The sequence below is a fragment of the Bos grunniens genome, chromosome 2 (assembly GCF_055505025.1).
Source record: "Bos grunniens cultivar Pamir isolate PY7600 chromosome 2, Bosgru_T2T1.0, whole genome shotgun sequence".
Classification (NCBI taxonomy): Eukaryota; Metazoa; Chordata; class Mammalia; order Artiodactyla; family Bovidae; genus Bos; species Bos grunniens.
In genome coordinates this window covers 106,069,868-106,083,733 of record NC_141166.1, presented here as the reverse complement: position 1 = coordinate 106,083,733, position 13,866 = coordinate 106,069,868, and the positions used below count along the sequence as shown (strand labels likewise).

The 13,866-nt window shown below is 36.8% G+C and overlaps 1 protein-coding gene across 1 annotated transcript in view; it reads right to left on the bottom strand.

Annotated features, from left to right (window-relative positions):
- The window catches only part of CSRNP3 (cysteine and serine rich nuclear protein 3), a 195,228-nt gene extending 186,603 nt beyond the window's left edge, over positions 1-8,625 (bottom strand). Inside the window, exon 1 of the mRNA XM_086370605.1 lies at positions 8,507-8,625. The gene's annotated coding sequence lies outside the window, so the exon portion shown is untranslated. The remainder of the gene's footprint in view (positions 1-8,506) is intronic.
- Between the last annotated feature and the right edge of the window lie 5,241 nt (positions 8,626-13,866).

Below are 13,866 nucleotides of genomic sequence, written 5' to 3'. Positions count from 1 at the left end.
GTCATGTAACAAGAACTATGTGCAGCCTCTAGATGCTAAGAGTGGCTCTAGCCACAGCAAAGGAGGAAGCAGGGACCCTATAAGCACAAGGAACTGAACTCTGCCAATGAGCTTTGAAGTAGATTTTCCCCCAGAGTGATCAGATAAGAATTCAACTGAGCTGACCCTGCGTTCAGCCTTATGAGACATTAGGCTAAGAATTTAGCCACACTCTGTCAGGCTTCTGATCTACAGCACTATGTGCTAAAAGCAGGCATTGTTTTAAATTGTTAAGTTTGTGGTAATTCATTCTAAGGCAATAGAAAAGTAAGACAACATATATTAACTTTTTTAACTTTGTTGTATACATATGAGGTAAGCGTTATTATTGGTAAGCATTGTTATTAATATCATTTTCAGATTAAAAACTAAAGTACAAAGAGGTTAGATAATGAACCAAGGTCATAACTAGTCATACAGGCAGCATTCCAACCCAGGTGTTTTGGTTCTTGAAATCATATTTTAATCATTATACTCTTCTTTGATTCTTAATGGTATCTTACTGCTTAAATCGTTTTTGCAATTTCACTAGCTCATACAGTACTAATTTAGCCAGCTGATATCCAATGAGTTAATTGCAGCTAATATGGAAAAATAGGAAGAAAAAAGGAATTTTTTAATCCTCTAATGAGGAATAGTATTTAGGAAGCCATTAAAAACCCTGGGGATTACTTTGCCCTTTCCATTCTGTTTGTTAACAGAAAAGGATGACTAGCAATAACAACTGAAATTGCATACCATTCGTGATTATGCCTTAAATTCTGTGGTGAAAAATGTACTATGTGGATCTATCAATCTTTACAATATCATCCAGGTAGATTACTGAATTTCACAGAAAGGGAAACTGAGGCTTAGATAGCTTAAGTAACTTGCCCACATTTACACAGGCAGTAAGATAGCATGTCTGGGAACTGAATTATTATCTATATAATGGCAAAGTTTACTATGCATTCCATCAATCATTATGCTATACTATCTAAAGAACTAAAGGTTAGCCACGGTTATCACTACAATACCCAATTTGCACTAGATGATGCACTTCTAGAAGCAGATGTGCTGACTGGCTGACTGAATCCTCCATTCAGGGGATATGTACGTATGCCACTTAGCAACAAATGCAAAAATGCAATGTACACCACAGTACAGTCCCCACACACATGAGTATATTTGAAGATATATTAGCTATTATCAGTCTTCTTTCTCTACAGTCTCCCCAGACAATACATCGTGTAATTTTTTTTTTTTTTTAACTGGAAGTTCTATTCTACCTTGCTATGGTAGACTGGGACTTTGAATTGTCCTGTATTATTGCTTACCTTTGCCTTGGGACATACTGCTGCTGCTGCTGCTAAGTCACCTCAGTCGTGTCCTACTCTGTGCGACCCCATAGACAGCAGCCCACCAGGCTCCCCCATCCCTGGGATTCTCCAGGCAAGAACACTGGAGTGGGTTGCCATTTCCTTCTCCAATGCATGAAAGTGAAAAGTGAAAGTGAAGTCTCTCAGTCGTGTCCGACTCTTCGTGACTCCATGGACTGTAGCCCACCAGGCTCCTCTGTCCATGGGATTTTCCAGGCAAGAGTACTGAAGTGGGGTGCCATTGCCTTCTCCGTGAGACACACTAAACCCCAGTAAAATGGGTATGTGAACTCTCAGCACACACCCTTGGTTTCTCTGTAGCCGATTCAGCATTGTCACCTGCCAAACATGATGACTTAAAAGTGTTCACCAGAATACAAGAAAAATGGCAGAAAGTGGATCTGAAGCAGAAGAAAAATATTGCTGAATGATTTAACCTTTAATCAGTGTTGCTGAATAACTTCAAATCAAGAAAGTGAGTATTAAACAAGAGTATATATATTATAGATTGATAAAATACATATTAATGTATTTTCTTACACAAACACTAAGATTCGTGTTAATATAAAATTATAATTAATTACATTAATATATAATTAGTCCATTGATTTAATATATGATGGGGGGTGTGTGTGTGTGTATTCTACTCTTCAGAAACAGAAGAGTGGTATAGAGGAACAGCACAGTGCAGAGAGGCAGGGTGAGTGAGGACTGTGCACAGATGTGATTCCCTGCTAACATCAGAGAGAGCTCAAATGGAGTTTGCACAATAAAAAGTCTGTGATACAAACTTTTTTGTGGCTTAATGACATTTATGTAACACAAACACTGTCACACTGAAGGGTGTTGACAAAGAAAGGGATGATCTTGGCATGTAATGAGTGTCTGTCATTGAAAAGGTACAAGGAAAAGGGTAAGATGACTCTCTGACAAGATCATTCACATATTTACTCTGAAAGCAAAACAATTTTGGTACAGTTTTGATACATCAAGCATATCAGGTATTATGATAGATGTTGATGACATAAGACAAAGGAAACCTCCTGCCACAGAATTATAACTGAGATAGTTGTTAAAGGTTATAGAGAAGTCAGAGAAGTGACTGGAAGGACCACGCTAAAAAGCCATGGCAGGGAGTTCAAGACAGGCCTGAGGTGGTCTTGAGACTGCTCTTGGTGGCCCTGCCCGTAGTGTGTGATGACCTCTGAATACAGAAGCTTATAATGGAGTCCCTAAACTCAGATTTCCATTTGACCCTCAGTTCTTGAGAACCTCAGTGGGCAGGTTGGGACAGTCCACTCAGGGCCCTGTACTGATCCAGACATCACAGTGGCCAAACAATCTAAGGTGTAAGTTTTATGAGCTATTAGAAAGGAATTTTAAGACAGCAAAGCAAGAATTTTTTTAAACGACTTTTGAGAATCTTTCTCAATCTTTCTGCCTTAATATGCTGACAACATCAAAACCAGTTTTACCTGGGTAATGACTGATGAAAAATATTGATTTTCCATGGCTAGCCTAAGCTGACATAGAAAAGGAAATGAAAATCTTTGTAAATACAGTCAGGAGTCCTGTTTAAGAAGTTGCTTGTTTCATTTACTAAATATATTGTGATAGATCCACAAGATGACAGCAGCTAACTGAATCAACACTTACTAGAAAACAAAACTAGAATGCAGTTTTGACCCTGAGAGCAAACTCACAGAAAGTCGAGGAGATTATGACAATAAGTCAAAGTGACCAGGATGACAGGAAACCCAAAGCAAGTCTAAATGGGGAGTTCCGTGCAACTCTTAAATTCCTGTGTTTTTGCACATTAGGGAGCATCTGGTACACCATGTTTCTTCGCCCTCTTCCAAAGTCTTCCCAACTCTTCTTTTCATTCATCCAGTATTTAATGCATTATAACCTATACTTAATACAAACATAGTGTTTGGCTGTTCTTGTTTTGCGTAGTTCTCAGTTTCCCACTACAATATCATTGTGAGAATCCTTCTCTGTGCCTTACTTTCTTCACAGGCAAAGTAAGCAGTCCAGGAAGGAATTATCTCTAAGGCCATCTCCACACTTCTAGAATGATGGAACACTAAAATATTTAAAGGGAATAATGAAAATTAAATGAGTGCTTGCCAAAGGACTTATATAGTCATTATTGTTTAAAGATACAAAATTTTACATAAGAACTAATATTGTTACAAATGTGCATGTGAGTCAGGAGAAATGTATCTATGGGAATGTGTTGTGTGCACTAACTTTTGTTGTATTGGAAGATGATGTGTTAAGCCCTTGATCTAACTAAAGTACACAGACTCTCTGGCAATAAATCACATGTCTACTATCTATCTTTTTGGCCATGAGACTAAAATGAATGAATGGTAAAATTGAACTCCCACTAAGTAATTTTCTTGGTGAAGTGTCATCCTTAGAATTAGCATTGCCATTTATCAAGGTCATCATAATCTTCCATTAAATGCTTGAAAAGTTATATTGAATCTCTATTCTCAGAGTATGTACATTCAGCGATTTTCAGGTCAAACTATTTAGTCTATTTGTCATCCACTGAGATCTAAACAGTTGACTAAGAAATAGAATAAGTTGCCCAACTGATACACTGAGATATGTAAAACATCCAAATGTGATCAGTACCTTGATAAGCAAATCCATTCCTTTGCGCTTTGATTCACAAAATGGTAACTAAAGAATAATAATGCTGCTTTGAATCAACGCCCTTTCTATACTGATATAAACCTTATACTATACTATCAGGTAGTAGATATATACCAAGTCAAAAAGTAATTCTGATCAAGAATATTTTTGAGTTAGGCCTGTGCTGTGCTGTGCTTAGTCACTCAATCATGTTCGACTCCTTGCGAGCCCAATGACCAGTAGTCTGCCAGGCTCCTCTGTCCATGGAGATTTTCCCAAGAAAAGTGAGTGGGTTGCCATTCCCTCCTCCAGGGGATCTTCCCAACCCAGGGATCAAACCCAGTGGGTGGATTCTTTACTGTTTGAGCCACCAGGGAAATCTGAGAATACTGGAGTGGGTAGCCTATCCCTTCTACAGGGGATCTTCCTGACCCAGAAATTGAACTGGGGTCTCCTGCATTGCAGAGTTGTGCTACCAGGGAAGCCCGAATCATGGCCTACCAGAGTACAAACACTAACGTGGTTTTTCATTTGCTTGAATTACCTGAAGCACCTAGCACAGTTTGAACAGTGAAACCTGACCTGAGCTCCCTTATCTTAGTGGAATTCCATTTCTCCTAAATCCCACCTTTCCGTTTTCAGCAGTGTAGGGTTATTTGCCAAGGCAGCATATTCTCATTATAGATATAAAGTTGCCTACCTATATTATAGGGGTAACTATTAATATTTCATATTCCTGAATACATTTCGTGAGACTTAAGAGACCTATGTAAACTCACCTATGAATCTGGCAAGCTACTTTAAGCAAATAGAAAGCATAAAGCAGTAAAGAATCACTATTAACAAACTGTACTTAGAAATTATCTGTAGCTAAAGTCCATGCAATGCATTCTTTTCGGGAACTTGAAACATACTTGATAATTTTGAATGTGCCTGAAATGAGTTATTTGCACAGGTTGCATAATTCATTTACTAGTCTATCTGATTTGTTAGCATGCTCTTTAATGTCATCTGTGTTTATGATGAAAGTGCTGCCATTGAAGTGCTTTGTGTGTGTTAATTGATAAAAACTAAGTACTTCCCATTATCCTAACTCTTTTTGAAAAATAACATAGTGACATACCAAATTAATTTAACTTTAAATAATGTATTGCCTACATATTAAATATATTAAAACATGGTTTAAGCTTGTAGTACTTTATTTGCTCCATTGCTAACAATTAATCTAATAGACTAAGGTTAATATTATTAAAATAAGATATTATATGTCAAAAGCATTTAAACAAGTGGTGAAAGGGAAGATAGAATTAGGACTCTCATCTGATTTATAATAAAATGCATCCTCCTGCAATGTAGAAGACACAGGAGGCACAGCTTTGATCCCTGGGTCAGGAAGATCCCCTGGAGAAGGAAATGGCTACCTGCTCCAGTATTATTGCCTGGGAAATCCCATGGACAGAGAAGCCTGGCGGGCTACAGTCCATAGGGTCCCAAAGAGTCAGACATGACTGAGCCCACATGCTTCTAATGAGCCAGGAAATATATAGCAGCTTTATGCCGAATTTTCCCTTTCACCAAATAGCTGAGATAAAAAAATCATAATGATAATGTTTTAATTTAAAAAATTGCCTAGGGTAAAATACGATGATTGTTGTGATTTTTATTTCTTTTCTTTTTTTTTTAATTTTTATTTTTTTAAATTTATTTATTTTAATTAGAGGCTAATTTACAATATTGTATTGGTTTTGCCATACATCAATATGAATCCACCATGGGTGTACATGTGATTTTTATTTTTTATAAAGAAAAGCCACATAAAATTTTCATGTCCAAAAAATAGCAAAAGGTTTCAAATAAAACAAAAAGTATGTATATTTATAATAATTCCTATTAAACTTCAAATATATTACCTTAATACTACTGAAAAACAGTTATTAGGTTGTTGAAATATGTGATTTTTTATATATGTTAGATATATTACAAAGGTAAGGAAATGACTACATTAATCAAAGATGGTCTGGACATTAAGTTAAAAGACATTTTTAATCTCATATGTCAAAATATGTATTTAATCCTTTTCACGATCCATAGACTGAACATATATCTCAAGCTTTTCTCGTTTTATGATTGAAATGACTGATACATTAAAAAATGCTTCTTAATTTATTGTCTTGCTCAGTATCCTACTAACTGCTACAAATATAAAGAGAAAAAAGAAAGAAAGTATTCTGCCCAGGAGACAAAGTTGGATATAGTGGTCTCTATTAAAAACCTACATTTGAATCTTTATGTTTGCACTAAAGGAAAAGCAAATGATCTTCCTTTGGCATCACTCACTCAGCAGCCTTACATGGGTTTCATGTGTCTTGTTCCATTCTTCACTTAGACAGGAACCCCTAACTGTTTTCTTTCACACTTTTTTTTCTCTCTTGCCTCCACTCCAGTGTGTGCATGCACACACGCACACATACACACACACACATTCTTTTTCACGTAGTCTCTGCAGGAAAAGCTACCATAGTTATCTCATGCAGACGGCTGCCCATGGAGGATAGAAAAGTCTGACTGAGAAAGGGTTTAACTACTTTTCATCCAAAATATGAGAGCCATTAAGCAAATTATAAAAAGCAGCAACAATATACTCTGGTTTTATTCAGAACCTTTCCCTTAGCGATTATTAAAAGGATGATATTTTTAGCCAAAGAAAGCAAAATGCATCTGCAGCAGCTGGTTTCCAAGGAAACAGAATAATTTAAAACCATGTGGAACTCTGCTCTCTAATTTTCATCAATTCCCCTTCATTCTTAGAGGTAGATTTACTTGGAATTTATAATTTTCAAAAAAATGTAGCTGCCGTAACTTATTTTCTTTAACACATTTCAGGAGATGAATATCTGATGCTACATATCACCTTAAATTCCAATCTAAGGGGTGTATTAATTTCTACCATCATTTTGTTTTGAAAAACAAGATCAGAAGAATCCATAATTAGAAACATGGCAATATTTTAACATCATTAAATTTTTGAAATCCAAAAATAGCTCAAAATAAATTATGCAAGAGTATTTGCTTGGGTCAATATGACATTTAAGTGTGTAAACATACTATTAACTATGCTTGGCACATTTAGATAATTAAAGATAGTTCTCCATTCATTTAGATAATCATTTCATTCAGTAGTTTTTCTTCCCCTCTTTTTTCAATTTTGCAAAAATTGCCATGTTTTTGTATGTTCTTCAAAGGTAAAATCCATTTCTCAACAAAAACAGAAAGCAAACACAACACCAAAAAAAAAAAATCCAAAAACATTGTATACATCCATTCCTATTAGTTTGTGAATCATTCAAAAGAAGCATTTTAAAAATATATGAACAAGTCATCATTGACTTTTATTAATATAATCAACAAGTATTAATTGGTGGTCACTGTGTTCAAATCAGTAATAACCTTAAAAGGAACTCCATTTTAATGAGGTTTCCCAACCTAAATTGACCTATATTTACAAATTAAAATCATTATAAAATTAAATGTACTTGGAGTAGATTATTTTTCATATGTCTCTGTTATAAGTATGTCATTTAAGTCTATACATTTATCCTAAGGATACATAAAAGACAACATTAAGAGAGAGAAGGAACTGGTAAAGTAAAATCTCAATTTTTGAACCGTTAAAAATATTGCCCTAGGGGTATTACCAACCATATAAATGCTGTGATGGAATTCTTATATAGATACATTTGATTAATAAAACTACCAATGAAACTTTTCTAATAAGATGCTATTTTTTATAGCAATGTTTAATTCTTCAAAAACAGGTTTCTGGACTTTGAAAATGAAAACAGCTCCATGCATGTTGATAAAGATAGTTACTTAATTATCATGTGAGCTTACAATTCACTAAATAAAATGATATAACTACTCAATAACATGTTCTTTATCAAGAGGAGTGAGCTAAATAAAATGCATAGAAATCATTCATGCTAAATTATTGTTCAAAGAGTCTACAACCTGCAAAAATTATTTTCCTAAGCCATTTCTTGTGTTGTAAATATTAAACACCACATGAAATTTTATACTGTATATTTAGAGAAAGCTCCATTTTCTCAGGACCTGTGGAATTTACCGAGCTTTCCTCAGTCTTCCTTAGATTCACAATAACATACACTTGAATAAAAACGAACAATAAAAGACACTCGATGACTCATTTTATCTATTAATTTTGCTCCAGTAACACTTGCTAGAAAGTTATCCAGGATAAAACATGCCTCTGGTGTTTTTATCAGCTAAGGATTTTATAGGGAGAAAGAGCAGCTCATCGCAAGCTTCCTCAAGTAATACGAGGGACACACTTTCAAGGAAATGTCTTATGGAATAATCTCTAGATCATAAAATTGTCTCAGTAAGAATTGAGAAGCATTCTCTTTTGAAGAAAAAGAACGTTTTCCCTTCTCTTTTGCTCTTACCTGTAAATATGGTTTCTGTACTTCGGCTCCGTCAGAACAGACTGAAGAGTTCACGCCTCCCTCTTCTATCCATCAGGCAGCAGCCAACCAATAACAAAAGCCAGATCCTGGCATTCTCCGGCTCATGCTCCCTGTCTGCTTTCATCCCTGTTCCCTCCCACCCCCACTCTTTTAGAGGACAAATCCTTGCAGCTGGGAGAGAGGCAGGGAGTGGGAAAAAAGGAATATGGAGAGGAAAGGAATAAAGAGATGAAAGATATTTCAAAGAACAGTTGCAAACTATGGAAAATATCTGCAGGTGAACTCGACTGAAGTAAAAATGTCTTGCTTTAGGTTTAGGAAAATAGGGCTGGTTAATCAATGCCTTACCCATCTGAAATCAAAGTGAAACACTCATGGTGGAGCTTAGGGACATTGCCTATTTTTCAGTTCCCAGTGGAAAAAAAAAATGATCTTCTCATTGTACGTTTTGATATGTAGATAGAAGAGGTTGAGGCTGAACATCAAGATAACATTATGCACATTTAGTTTGCAAAGAGATAAAATGAATCAAGACCCTTTACATTGATGTATAATACTATTTGCATTTCAACCTTTGTTGGGCACTGTTTTCACTTAAAAACAGCTTCTGAGCCTAGTCACAATGAAAAAGATGTTTAATCCCAAGCATTAGAATATTTAAATATTTCAAAGTTATGTGGTTTGCTTTACTTCATATTTCTTAAATGCTGGCATCAATTTCTCTAGGTGAATAACGGAACTTGTTAAAGATTAAAAAGGACTCAGCCATTTTGTTGCCATGTTTCGAAGTGACTAATTGAATTCCAATATTATTCTATTAACCTTGGGCAAAATCATTTTACTTCTGAAGTAAGAAGCATAACATATATATAAGGACATTTGAAGAAAATATCATCAGACTTCTCTAAGGCAATAAAGCAAATTTGTCCATAGCTTAAAGGAAGCTTGTCTAGAACTGACAAAGAATTTAAACTATATACAGCTTGAACTCTTAACTTACAAAATATCATACAAATCATGCCTCTTTATGATAAAAAGTGCTATTAATTGAGCTTTCACTAGTGAAGGTCTGAAAATTTTCCATGGGGAGACATAAATTAAACAACGAATGTTATCTCAACCATAGAGATGTGCACTTTCTACCTGAGATATTTAAAGGCTTTGCCATTCAATTTCTTAAATTAGTAATATGTCCTCATGGAAATAAGGCCAAAGAGAGAAAAATAGAGAAGTGACAAGAAAATATTTTTTAACTCCAAGAACAACTGGAATGAAAACGAGTCACTGGTATTCCTGGTAGTCCAGAATATAACTATGGGAAGGTTTTAGGGGTGTCACTCAGGTTAGGTGGGGAGTGACTGTCACTGAAATTGACTTTAGATAGAATTGCACTGGTTATTTGGGTTAGATTTGGGAGGCTCTGTTAGAGATAAAGGGAAGCTTAAATTATCTCTGATTCCCATTTCAAGTCCTTTCCTGTGAAAGATGCTTTCAGAGCTTCTGTGTAGGAATAACTGGAGGAATCCCTCGGATAGTATTTAACTTGGAGCTGGGGTCCATCTGCAAGAGAATCATTGCAGGAACATTTATGAAAAATTCAGATCTTCAAGTCACAGGCCAGACTTCAGGAATCAGCATTTGGGGAGTTTTTGGCCTAGCATTTTTAGCAAGTTCTCCCAGGTGATATTTATGCCAACAATGCTGTAGGTCATTGATTCAGTAGATGTGCATTTTTTTGGAAACAACTCTTACCGGAATTTTTGTTCTTGTTAGATTATAGCCCTATTATGTCAGGGAGAGGGGAGAAAAGAGGTTTTGGAGACAATGGCACCCCACTCCGTACTCTTTTGCCTGGAAAATCCCATGGATGGGGAGCGTGGCAGGCTTTAGTCCATGGGGTCGCTAAGAGTCGGACAAGACTGAGCGACTTCACTTTCACTTTTCACTTTCATGCATTGGAGAAGGAAATGGCAACCCACTTCAGTGTTCTTGCCTGGAGAATCCCAGGGACAGGGGAGCCTGGTGGGTTGCTGTCTATGGGGTCGCATAGAGTCGGACACGACTGAAGCGACTTAGCAGCAGCAGCAGCAGCAGCATAACAGATTCAGCTTTGACATTTTGAAGTTTTTTAATAATCCAGGTTGAATTATTATGTAGTCAGTTGAAATCATGATGAGGTCTGGGGTGTAGATTTAATATAGACATCATCTAGGGTTTAACTAGAGCAATGAGAGTGCATGAGTGTCCTTAGACAGTGCTTCTCAGAACTGTGGTCCAAGAAACCCATTTATCAGAATTTAAAATGCATCAGAATTACACCACTGTTATAACAAGCAACTATGCATTTTCATCACTCTCAAAAAGAAACCTCATGCTCATTAGCAACTACTCTCATCACTTTCCAACCCCTAGTTCTAGGCAGCCATTAATCTATTTTCTATTTCTCTCTATATATAAATTGCCTATTTTAGATATTTTATATAACAAAATCAGACAGTATATAGCCTTTGTGTCTGGTTTCTTTCACTTAGCATAGTGTTTTCAAAGTTAATGTCTATTGTAGCATGTATCAGTACTTCATTCCTTTTTATTGCTAAATACCATTCCGTATCACATTTTGTTCATTTGTTAGTTGGTGGACATTTGAGTTGTTTCAATTTCTGGTTGTTGTGATTATGCCACAATGAATACACAAGTTTGTATACAAATTTATGTGTGGACATATATTTTTATTTCTCTTAGATATATGTCTAGGAGTGGAATCACCAGGTCATATGATAAGTCTACGTATAACTCTAAAAATATAATTAAAAATGCAAAAAAAAAATGCACACTAACAGACTACTCCATACCTACTAAATCAGAATCTCTGAAGTGGGGCTTAGGAAACTCCATTTTAATGCATTTCCCAGCTACCTTTCCTGTTATACTAAAGTTTGAAAACTCTCACTCTGGAAAAAGAAGTAGATTGAGAATGACACTCTGGGCATTGAAGAACAACCAGAGGTAGTGGAATGAAGCAAAGATGCTTGGAGAAGGGGAACAGGAACAGTCATCCTGGAGGGAAACCAAGATGATGATGGAGCAAAATCCAAAAGAATAAAGAATTTCAAGATTATGTCTTATCAAGGCTCTGACAAGTCTGGTTCCTTGCTGTACATAGTGCAGTCCACTGAGGTCAGCTTAGGCATCCTCTGGATCTTGTGATGATGCAGAATCTCAGATCCATCCCAGTAAACTGAATCATAATCTGCATTTTAACAAGATCCCCAGGTGAGTAATATGCACATTTAAATTTTACTATTTTTTTCATGAAAATATTTTTGACATATAGCACTGTGTAAATTTATGACATCAGATCAGATCAGTCGCTCAGTCGTGCCTGACTCTTTGCGACCCCATGAATCACAGCACACCAGGCCTCCCTGTCTATCACCAACTCCCGGAGTTCACTCAGACTCACATCCATCGAGTCAGTGATGCCATCCAGCCATCTCATCCTCTGTCATCCCCTTCTCCTCCTGCCCCCAATCCCTCCCAGCATCAGAGTCTTTTCCAATGAGTCAGCTCTTTGCATGAGGTGACCAAAGTACTGGAGTTTCAGCTTTAACATCATTCCTTCCAAAGAAATCCCAGGGTTGATCTCCTTCAGAATGGACTGGTTGGATCTCCTTGCCGTCCAAGGGACTCTCAAGAGTCTTCTCCAACACCACACTTCAAAAGCATCAATTCTTCGGCGCTCAGCCTTCTTCACAGTCCAACTCTCACATCCATACGTGACCACAGGAAAAACCATAGCCTTGACTAGATGGACCTTTGTTGGCAAAGTAATGTCTCTGCTTTTCAATATGCTATCTATGTTGGTCATAACTTTTCTTCCAAGGATTAAGTGTCTTTTAATTTCATGGCTGCAGTCACCATCTGCAGTGATTTTGGAGCCCCCCAAAATAAAGTCTGACACTGTTTCCACTGTCTCCCCATCTATTTCCCATGAAGTGATGGAACCAGATGCCATGATCTTCGTCTTCTAAATGTTGAGCTTTAAGCCAACTTTTTCACTCTCTTCTTTCACTTTCATCAAGAGGCTTTTTAGTTACTCTTCACTTTCTGCCATAAGGGTGGTGTCATCTGCATATCTGAGGTTATTGATATTTCTCCCAGCAATCTTGATTCCAGCTTGTGCTTCTTCCAGCCCAGCATTTCTCATGATGTACTCTGCATAGAAGTTAAATAAGCAGGGTGACAATATACAGCCTTGACGTACTCCTTTTCCTATTTGGAACCAGTCTGTTGCTCCATGTCCAGTTCTAACTGTTGCTTCCTGACCTGCATATAGGTTTCTCAAGAGGCAGGTCAGGTGGTCTGGTATTCCCATCTATTTCAGAATTTCCCACAGGTTATTGTGATCCACACAGTCAAAGGCTTTGGCATAGTCAATAAAGCAGAAATAGATGTTTTTCTGGAACTCTCTTGCTTTTGCCATGATCCAGCGGATGTTGGCAGTTTAATCTCTGGTTCCTCTGCCAGAGGAACCTAAAACCAGCTTGAACATCTGAAAGTTCACGGTTCACGTATTGCTGAAGCCTGGCTTGGAGAATTTTGAGCATTACTTTACTAGCGTGTGAGGCTCTTAAGGTGTGGTAGTCCAAATGCACCCACAATTATGTAGTTTAGAAGTAAGAAGACCCCTCCAAGGAACCAGATGGTCAAAGATAAAAGATTTTCAATGTATTAATGTAAGCTGGAGGATCAGTAGAACTATTTCATATCTCTGGTCTCAGAAGCATGAAAGTGAAAGTGAAGTTGCTCAGTCGTGTCCGACTCTTTGCGACCCCATGGACTGTAGCTTACCAGGCTTCTCTGTCCATGAGATTTTCCAGGCAAGAAAACTGGAGTGGGTTACCATTTCCTTCTCCAAGGGATTAAAAATATAGAAAATCATTTTTTCATTCCCATCTTCACTATGGATTTCATTAAAGGATTCTTAAATTGTCTTTTGAAATTGAGATTCAGAAGCATCAAATCAAAAGGTAATAAAGAATACTAAGACTACTCTAGAGGTAGATGAGCCACAGAAAAGAATGGATCAGCAAGACTTGTTGGCAACTACCCAAATGCTTATAAGAACTCAAGGGTAAAATTTGGTGCAACTGGCCAAAGTATTTTACATGTTGTTATAAATTACCTTGGTGCCAGGAGACTATCAGTGTGACTTCTACCCATGTGAGAACACCATGATAATCATCAAAGAGTAAGAGATGTTCAAAGGTATTTAATTAAAAAAACAGATGAAACTAGCTTCATTAGTTACTTGTGAGATATTAACAATGTACTTCTGA